At 35.5% G+C, this 10,954-nt stretch overlaps 1 pseudogene; it reads right to left on the minus strand.

Moving 5' to 3' along the window:
* Positions 1–10,135, minus strand: part of LOC102133436 (keratin, type II cytoskeletal 8-like) — a 32,744-nt pseudogene extending 22,609 nt beyond the window's left edge.
* Between the last annotated feature and the right edge of the window lie 819 nt (positions 10,136–10,954).

A 10,954-nucleotide genomic window follows, 5' to 3' on the forward strand; every position in this document is an offset into this window, starting at 1 on the left:
TTGTCAGGTACTGTTTCTGAAAAGGTATATAATTTTCTGTTGTCGATGACTTGGCCCTGGGTCTTACAGGACTTGTCTCCCTTCCTCTGGAGTTCATGTATCTTACCAAGGTCTCCAGGGCACTAACCATTCCTGCTTACCTAGCCCAGTCAGCATGATGTCATCAATATAATGGATCAATGTGACATTCTGTGAGATGTCAGAGAATCCATATCTCTTTGGAATATATTATGTCAGAGAGGACAAGCACTGACATAACTCTGGAGCAAACCTATAAGTGAATATTGGTGTTCATTCTACACAAACTTGAACTTTTTCTAATCCTTCTTTCTAGTAGAAATAAAAAGGAAGCCATTCTCCAAGTCAATGGCTGAATTCCATATACTTAATACTTATTAATCTGTTCTAGCAATAATACCACAGTCAGCATGGAAGCTGTAAATGGAATGTTACTTTATCGAGTTTGTGATAGTCTACAGCAAGTTGAACAAAGTAAATCACCATTTAATTTGACTATCAGACCCCTACATAAAATGGATAAATGCTGGGAAATTAAATGGTGATATAATAAGGACCACCATCTCAATAACTTCTATATCTGTAACTGAAGCACTAATCCCAACTATTTCCTGCAAGGTGTTATAATATTTTTCAATTTAATATCTTGGTCAGGGGGCTGTGAATGGCATTTTCAAAGTTTTCCACTTGGTACTGGAATTCACTGTGATAATTCTTACTCCACAGGTCAAAGACTCAGATGGATGTTATCCAACTGCCAAGAATATCATTTCCTATTATGCACTCAAAGACCAGGGAAATAATAATTAGGTGCTTCTACTCAGGAACCCCAGAGCTTAACTTTTAGCCAGGACTCCATTTATTACTTGGCCCTTGTTACTCCCTACTCTCTCAGGGGGACCATAATGATCTTTGAGTCTCCTAGTATGAATATCAACTTGAATTCTCTGTAAAATAATTCTAAAAATGTCCAGGCATGACCTTTCTCCAGTGTGAAGGCACTCAAGTGATCATGGGCTCTTTTGAAGTTGAACTGGGAGAGTCATTGCAGTACATACTGGCAGCTCTTTCCTCTAGAAAATCCAGCTGCTTCTGTCAGTAGCTGCTGTATTTGAAAATTAGCTTAGATCTGGAAGCTGAGCAAGGAATTATGATTGCTTGTTGAAGTGTCTCCCCGCAGCCTCCTGCTCTTCCATTCTTACCATGTTCTGGTTCTACATATTAAGCAACACTCTTGTTGGCTGCCCATCTATTTTTTCTCTATAGCCATCCTTTGATCTCCCTGAATCTTGACTGCCCGCTGAACTTTCTCATTGTTATAGTAATTGTAACCTCCTGGTTTCTGATTTTAAATGGTACCCCCTGGTGTTTACTATTTTGGTGCGTCATCATCCACATGGTTATTAAAGAGCCCAGCTCTGTAGGCCCCTCACCTGCTATCAGCCCTAACCTAAAGAGAAGATACACTGCTGAACTTCTAAGTGATGCTAATGACCCTTCCACCAGAACATTCCTCATGGCCTTAGTGACAGAACATAATCATCTGGTGGGCCTTCTGGCCTTGCACAATATATCCATTCCAGTATGTCCACATCCCTGAAACATTTTATTACTTTTTCTACAATATAGCAAGAAAATTAATGAATTTCTACTTTACTCAGCATGGCCCTTTGATTTTCCATACACTGAATGGTCACCTCAGCAATAAGTTTTCCTCATTCCCTTCAGTCCTTGCAAGATACTGAATCACATCTCCTGAGAAAGTACTACCAAGTAAATGAATTTTCAATTATCCTGCCTTATATTCTGCTTCCCTTGATCAAAAAACCTCTAATCTAATCTAAAATTAATCTCTGACCATGCAGAGAGGGAAGGCCATATGAGGACACAGCAAAAAAGTGGTTGGTCATCTGCAGGCCAAGAAGAGAGCTCTCATCATACACCAATTCCACTGGCACCCTGAACTTGAACTTCCAGTCATTAGAATTTAAGAAATAAATTTCTGTTGTTTAAGTCATGCAGCCTGTGGCATTCTATTATGACAGCCTTGAATGACTAATACATGACTCCAGGCTGGTCTTTCCACAGAAGAGGAGGGGATTTTTATAAGATACCAAAGTATTTAACTGTCTGTTAATTACCCTCAGTGTCAATACAAGCTAGTAGTAACTAGGCAACTCCACAGTCCTTAAAAAGGAGTTGTTCTCCGCATATCCCTTAAATGCCTGAAACATTGCACCAGCAAAATTATTTCTCTATACCAGGACATTTTCCCAGGGCCCTTGAGTAATTAGACCATTATTTTGTGGTGGGGATTATCCATGCTGCACATTCCCCTTAAAACAAGCTCATCTTTGTTAGCCAGGTAGGGAGTGACTCATTCTCAAAACTCATCTTGTCTTATTTTCTAAATAAATCAATCCCAGCTCCATTTGTGTCAGTTCAGGTCCTCCAGTAAGGAAAAATCAAAATAGAATTAGACAGTCAAGAGGTTTATTGTGGTTGTTCTGTGAAAGAGAAAATTGGGAGTAACAGTGACAAGAAGAGCCTTTAGACCATCCTATAGGTCTGACACTTATGAAAGAAGAGAGGGAAGAAAAAAATGGTTAGAAGCAATCTCTGAAAACAGTGCGGTTCCAAGAACATCTTGGCCAGGCCAGGTCAATGGTGGACTCTAAGAACCAGTTGCTCTTGGAGAAATCTCACTTTGAGCATTAATGGTCTGTTTCTTACATTCCCACTAAGCTCAATCATTGACTCACAGCAGCTTGATGTATTGACTCAAATGTGTAATGGCTGGGGCTATAAACCAACTATGCTTCCCTCATCAGGTCCTCTTGAAGGAGATTTGAGTGGCCTACTTCCACGGCCAACATAGTGTTAGTATTACTACTTTGACTTAATTAAAGAGTGAAACTCAAATGCTGCTATCTTCTTACTAAACCCATTTCTTTTTCCTGCCTCTCATGAGCACTATATTTCCCATCCTCCTTAAAGGTGGTGGGGCTGTAAGACTCCACTTTGGTCAATGGAATAGGTGCCATTTCAATGCCTGGTCCCTTAAATCTCCCACAAGCAATCCTCCACTCTCTTTCCACTTCTGAGGCAAGCATGAAGGTCATGTGTTGAACAGGCACCAATAGATGAAGGGAGAGGATGAGCTTCTGCATCACTATTTTGAAGAGAGATGCCAGACTGCCATGGACTATGTGATGTGAGCAAGCAACAAATCTTCACTGAAATAAGATTCTGACATTTAAGAGCTGCTTATTTCAATAATTAGCCAACTTTTTTAATGTTCTAGGAGGTAGCCTACTATTTTGATAGAAATATTGCTAAATAGGCAATTTTTAAAATTGTCTTTTAGTTACTTAGCTAGAACCATCATGTTCAATGTGTTTGAGAGGCTTGAATGAAGAGAGGATGGAACATGGAAACTAACAGTTATTTATTATTATTATTATTATCTACTCTATCTTTTATAATGATATTCTATAAAACACAGCCAACTCTACTAAATAATCAAATAAAGTTCTAAATAACCAATGTAATATATACTTTTTAGTCTCTTAGACAAATTCTTTGAGATCAACTTGCAAAAATATGACTCACTGGTATTCTTTAAAAATGAGAATGACCACAATTTCTAACATCTAAGTCACTCTTGTTCAGATCATGCCTGAACAAAAGTAGCATTTAAAAGCAATTTTCATGTTTTCTCCAATAATGTATTAATGAAATAAGCCTTTACCTTGTATTTCCACAATAACTTATTAAAATTGTGTGTAATGTTGCAGGACAGTGTGAAGAGTTATAGAAAATCTTTTTAAACTCAGTGAAATACATACAGTTAACTTTATCTCCAAGCTTTTAATGTGCAATGGTTGAATCATTTTTACATGATTTGTTAATCTGAGAAGTAAGTGCCAAATCACAAGTGAGATGATTTGTAATCATCTAAACTCTATTATACTTCACCTACCCATGAAGCTAGCATCTTAATGCTTTGCAAGTTTCCAGGATGGTGTGTGTTCAGCATATCATAAAAGTACAAAAGTTATTATTTCATTTCATGTTTTAAAAATTCACGGTCTGTCTCACCTATCACCTTAAAGGCACAAATGTCTGCTAACTGTAGTTATTTTTCAGTGGTTCTACTTTTAGCAATTTCCTCCAATAATTACAACTAGATTGACTAACCAATTACTTTGCTATATGATTTCTTCATTTTTTTCCTGGAACTAATCCTCCATAGATACTGAGGAACTACTGTACACAAACTTTCACTGCTGCTTTATTTGTAATAATACCAAACTGGAAATAAATATACTTCAATGGGTGAATGGATAAACAAATTGTGGTACATTCATACAACAGAATACTACTCAGCAATAAAAGAAGCAAAGTTTTGTTAGATACAATAACTTGGATGGATCTCAATGGGATTATGCTGAGTAAAAAAAAAAAGCCTATCTCAAAAGATTACATAATTTATGATTCTATTTATATAGAATTCTTGATATGACAAAACTATGGAACTAGACAAGAGATTAGTGGCCACCAAGGATTAGTGGCCACCAAGGAGAATAGAGTGTAAGTATAAAAGCTAACACAAGGGAGTTTTGGGGGTTGATGAAACCATTCTGTTTCTTGATTGTGGTGGTAGTTACAAAAATCTAAAAATGTGATAAAATTTTATAAAATAATACGTGAAAAATGACTCCAGTAAATCTCCTGAAATCCAAATTAAGGTCTGTAGTTAATAGTATTATACCATTGTCAGTTTTCTGTATTAGATTATTCTATTAAAGTTATTAAGATGTTATCATTGGGTAAAGCTGGAAGACTAGAATGAAGGAACTCTCTATACTATTTTTGAAACTTCCATGTTAGTCTAAATTATTTCAAGATAAAAAGTTTAAGAACAAAATACTAATCTCCAGGACTACTCCCAGAGATTCTAATTCAGCAGGTCTAAAGTGGAGCATGGGGATCTCCCCAAGTGGTTCTCATGAGCAGTCACATTTGAAATCCCCCCATCTTGGCAGTCAAGATGACAGCAGGTTCTACACAACAATTTTCTACAATGCCTCTTACTGCAAGCTGAAGGAATCATACCAAAGCACAAGATAACAAATCTATGAGGGCCTAAAACAGCATCCAAGGGGGTCCTGGAACTAATACCCCACAGATACTGTACACAGATGTTCACTGCTGCTTTTTTTGTAATAACCCCAAATTGGAAATAACGCTGCATCCCAGTAGCATGGCTTGATTCCCAGTTAGCACCTAAACTAAGACTAGATGGCTTCAAATATTTCAAGCAGCACTCCATAAGCATTAGTTCTTACCCATAAATGTTTCATAAGATGTTTCACATTGCCAATTAGGGACAGATGAATACAATCTGATTTTATGCCAAGTTGGAAGTAATGGTGACATCCTTTTAAGAATATTACAAAAGATTACTATTTGAAGAGTAGACCTCCCACCTTCAAATGGAGGTGGGCTAAAGGAAGACCTGTGAAAAGGGTCAAGATTTTACTAGAAAATCTGCATAGAATTTAAAAAGTAATTGAACCCTAAGGCATTATCTTTTAATTAAAGTCCAAAATGTGATTTATCTCAATGAATATCACTTGCATTCAGTGAATAAGGTCTACAATATGGTAAAGAGCTCAACACTTCTGTATTGCTTGCATAACATCAACTTCTACCATATGATAATTCTACTATCATGAAGAAAATCACTATGTCAAAATATTATCTCTCAATTGTTTTAAGTATTACCATTAATATAAAAATTAGGTGGGTAATATTGGTAATAAACACTTGAAACTTTATTTAAGCATATACATAATAAGAAGAAAATTATTCATTTAACAGATACATTTTTTAGTATGTCTACTATATGGAAGTTATTATACTAGATACTGACATTGAAACATATAATATATTGTTTCTTTCCTCAAGAAGCCAGTGTCTATTGGAGCAAATAACTCAACAATTACTATATAGTCCATTGATTATAGTGTGGATGTCTCTTAAGTTGAATCTTGAAAGCTGAGTAGAATTTAGCTAGATGAAGAAAAGGTACATGTGCATTGCAGGGAGAGGAAACAGTTTAATGCATGGAAGAATTCAATTAAATGATGTATTCAAGTAGCAGTGACTATATCTGAAATCAATAAACAATGAGGTATTTGAGTATAGGTTTGTGGGTGGAAGAATAACTACCTGAAGGCAGGTCACAGTGTGTGGGTGTCTTCAGTACAACACTCTGGCATGCAAGACCATCCTGAAAGTATTCAAGCATTTTGGAAACAGCATTCATACAGTAGTGTTGACAATGGACTGGAATATGATTAAACTGAAGGCAAAGAGAAAAATAAAATTATCGAACCAATAAAATGCGGTACAGAATTATGCAGTATGATGATTTTCATTGTCGTTATAACTTATACTGGTCTTTGCACATTGGAAAGCCACATCTTTGTTAAAGCAGCGAAATTAATTAGCAAAAATCCCAAAAGTCAGTCGGGTTACACCTGTAGTCAAACCATCTGTACACAATAATTTTAAGGAAATTTAAAAAAAAAAAATACATGTGTAGTGAAGTCTCTGTTAAAAGAAAAACAAGTGTCCTTTGGGTTGAAAATAACATCTGGATCATTTCAAACTTACCAGGTACAAAACATAGCACTGAAAAGCCTAAGGTCTGAAATATATAAACAAAAAAAAATCTTGAAAGAGATCTTAAATCTTTAAAACATTCCCTCCAGAAAGCAGGTTGGCATTTTTCACACTGCACCTGGATTTTCTTACATTAAAATGTCATGTTACTTCCTAGAAAGGATATTGTGAAGATTAACACAATCACGTTTTAAAGCTCTTTGAGTTTGTCAGAGTGAAGTTCTGTAAGAACAAGGTGTAACATTCACTATTAACTGCACAGTTATTTGAATCCTAGTTATGTGGGATATCATAGTGAAGCAGATAAACTTCCTTTTACCCACATGAAGTAGAAAAATGAAATTCAGTAGAGAATTAGAATTGGTAATGTTTGAATTACTATGCAAAAATTGCTGCATTCTTGTTATTTTTAGGTGTCTTGACAGACCCTTCATAATATAGAAGAAGATTTATACCCAAGTCAAGTAATAAAGGAATTTACTCATTGATTTTTAAGGTTCTGGGAGTGAAAGAATGTTCTTGCAAGTTAAAAAAAAAAGTGTAGATTAAAAATTTTTTTAATATGGGAAAATCAAATTTACTTATTTTAATCTATTTTAGTCAGTAACAATACACATTCAATAGTCCTTGATGCTAGGCATTTCAAAAAATTATAAAAAGCAGTAAACTCAACCAAATAATCGGAGTCTTTTTTATCTTTTAAAATACTTAAATTTACAGAGACAGATTCATACACAAACAATGGAAATATTATCTGGTGTTTACTAATAATATAGTCCAGGAGATCTGTGCCAAACACTGTTAAAAGTGAAGATCTGCTTTTTTTTCCTTCCATTCACTCATTTAAACAACTTTTATTGATTAGTTCATGCAAATGAAAACAGGGTCATATGGCTCGCACTGTAATTCATTTGTTCATTCAAACATTTATTGAGACCAGACACTAAAGCAAATATGAAATATAGTAAGCTCTATTTTATGTCTTAAGATTGTTTTTCTATAGTGGTGGAGTCAGATACGTAAATATATCATAAGGTCACATTTTAAGGTGGAATAGTAACTACAATGTATAAATAATACAATGATGCTTAAGTACTTAGACAGGAGTTCTCAAGCCTAGCTGCATTTTAGAATCATCAAAAGCATTTTCATTTTAATAAAATGCACAGGCCTCATCCATCCCGCCTCAATTCTGATTTAATTGGACTACAACGGAAAACTAGAGTGTTGTGTTTTTTTTGTTTGTTTTTTTTTTTTTACTCAAAACTTTCATTGAGTGTAATATGTGCCCAGGGTTGAGGCTTCCCTACTCCCATGCTAAATGGTTTGTTTAAAAAACTAATGAAGAGAGAGTTTAAAAATTGTGTTGAAACTGAGGACACCCTTGAGAAAATCTGTCGGTGAAAAGTGAGATACCTTAAGATAGCTATCACTAAAATTGAATACAATATGGTACATATATTCTAACAATTCAGAAAAATATAGCAGAGCTTTAAATGAAATCCGCTAAACCCATGAACCCAAACCTAGGACTAAGTATATTATGCAAATATTTATCCTTGGGCCCTCAATCTCCAAATTCTTCCAATTACCCAATTAAATTCAAACTAGTCAAAACCTCTAAGGCAGGTTGTGCCATGTTTTATATTTGGAATAAATGAGTGATAATGTAAAGATGTTACATTCAAGAAGCCTGCATTTCAAAACAAAACTGAAATTCCAGGCATCATCAAGAACAGTGGAGAATCTCATGGAATGACCAGATCTATGATCATCTGAAATGTCAGAAGGCAGTAGTCTACATCAGCAGGGTATTCAATCAGGAATTACAGTTCTGGAATTTGAGGTTATTGCTCAGTTTTCCTTGGTAATAAACAAACAAAAATAAATAAATTAAATTTAAATACCCAAGAGTGTCTTCATTTAAGAGTTTTCCAAGAAGTTCAACTTCCAGGTGTTTCTGACCACAAGATTAACCATGTCACACAACTATAATGAGAGTACAAATCAGACAAGAGGTGATCGTTTATTAAGCCGGGCAAAGGGAGGCTTAATAGAAATAAAAACTCAGGACCAAAAAGCAGTATATTGAAATTTTCAACCGTGAAGTATCCAAAAAATCCAAAGTTTATAGCCTTTTAAAAATATTTATTCTGTAACATCACACCTCCACGTAGTGTTTTAAAGCATGCCTAGCAAGTTGAATTCAACACAGTTAGAGAAAAAGAATCATATAAATGAGTAGGTAAGTTTCTTCACAAGGGGATTTAGAACATAGTCACACATTCTCTCCACTTCACCACTCTTTTGGTGGCTTATTACATTTAAAAACAGGGTTCTGTTTTGGGGTCTCTGATTAATATATGTAAATACACCTTTGAAATATATCAGTAAGTTATAGACCTAGAATTGTTATCAAATACTCAAAATAGAATTTTTCAAATCTAAATTGCCTATGTACCTATAACCTATTGACATGGTGCTTTCTTGATGTTTGAATTCTTAGAACACAATACAGGATTACATAAACACGTATAGATAAAATTTATGGTGACTTTTTTATAGCTAACAGAAATGAGCGGTCAAAAGCAACCTTTTAACTATTAGCATTATTCATAGAGGAAATAAAGACACTTTTTTATTTCTTTGGGTTTTCTAAAATAGCAAGCTGGATGATTGAATAAGTAAGCTTCTTGTTGGGTATTGGCTCTCATGAGGTATTTGCTTTTTATTCCTGATCTATTCCTATAAAGCTTTCTGGGTTTTTTTTCCTATCACTCATACAACCCATACTTACTACTGAGACAAGATCACTACCAAAAGAGATATTGGGAGGCTGGAAGTCCATTGCCCAAGCAGTTATGATCACAGAAATCTCCACGTTAACTCACAGCCCCTGCATAAGGAGTTCTACTAGATTAGTAGTCCCCAACCTTTTTAGCACCAGGGACTGGTTTCGTGGAAGATAATTTTTCCATGGTTTGCGGGGAGTGCAGAGGGATGGTTTCAGGATGGATTCAAGCATATTACATTTATCGTGCATTTTATTTCAACTATTATTACATTGTAATATATAATTAAATAATTATGCACAAAATGTAGAATCAGTGGGAGCCCTGAGCTTGTTTTTCTGCAACTAGACAGTTCCTTCTGGGGGTGACGGGAGACAGTGACAGATCGTCAGGCATTAGATTCTCATAAGGAGTGTGCAACTTAGATGCTGCACATGTACAGTTCACAATAGGATTCATGTTACTATAAAAGTCTAATGCTGCCACTGATCTGACAGGAGGCCTAGCTCAGGCAGTAATGCGAGGGATGGGAAGCAGCTTCAAATACAGATGAAGCTTCGCTGGCTCACCTGACACTCCTCTCCTGTTGTACAGGCCAGTTCGTAACAGGCCACGGACTGATACTTGTCCATGGCCTCGGGGTTGGGACCCCTGTACTAGATGAGCTGAGACATTGTTTATCATTTTTAGCAAAAGTGTTAATTCCTTGAAATACTCAGAATAACAGTAATGAGTAAGACACAGAGCAATCGGAAACGCAGAGTCTCTTTTTTGTTAGGCTACATATAAGCTACCGACAACCTCTGACTGCTGCAAAAAAAAGACAGTCTTTTCCCCGGATATGGCAAGGATACTCAGCCTCACTTTAGTCTTTTAAAGTTCACCCTAAACAAAGACAGAGATTACCATCAGTGGTGGTATCTTCTGAAACTAAGGGCAGAAATTGACATTTCTCTTAGTGGGAGATAATGTCAATATAATAACCCAACCCCTTCTGAAGATGGCAAAAATGTTTTTTCAAGCTGCTACTAAAATCTATTTTGCTTAATTTTCACAAATAAAGAACATGATGATTTTGTTTCCCTGACAACACTCTTGAATATGACTGGCCTTCATGCTTTGTCCTCTGGTCTGGGTCCAAGTAACAGTCCAACACCTTAAATTAATCTTTGCATCCATTGAGAAGTCCCAAGGAAGACCGGACAGATGTTCCTGTGATTATCACTGTCATATATTCTATTAAAGATTATACAGGTAAGAAAAGCTATGACTTCTCAGGAGTTTTGGGTTTTCTGTGGCTTTAGTAATAGAAGATGTCTAATTCTTTTGTAAATAACAGATACAAGATAATTTGTATATACAGGGTTTTTTTTTTAAGTTTTTTAAAATATATTGGTCAAGAATATTGCCTTGGATAAATATGTAGAATATGTATGTATAAGTATAAGAAA

This window comes from Macaca fascicularis, chromosome 6, assembly GCF_037993035.2.
Source record: "Macaca fascicularis isolate 582-1 chromosome 6, T2T-MFA8v1.1".
NCBI lineage: Eukaryota > Metazoa > Chordata > Mammalia > Primates > Cercopithecidae > Macaca > Macaca fascicularis.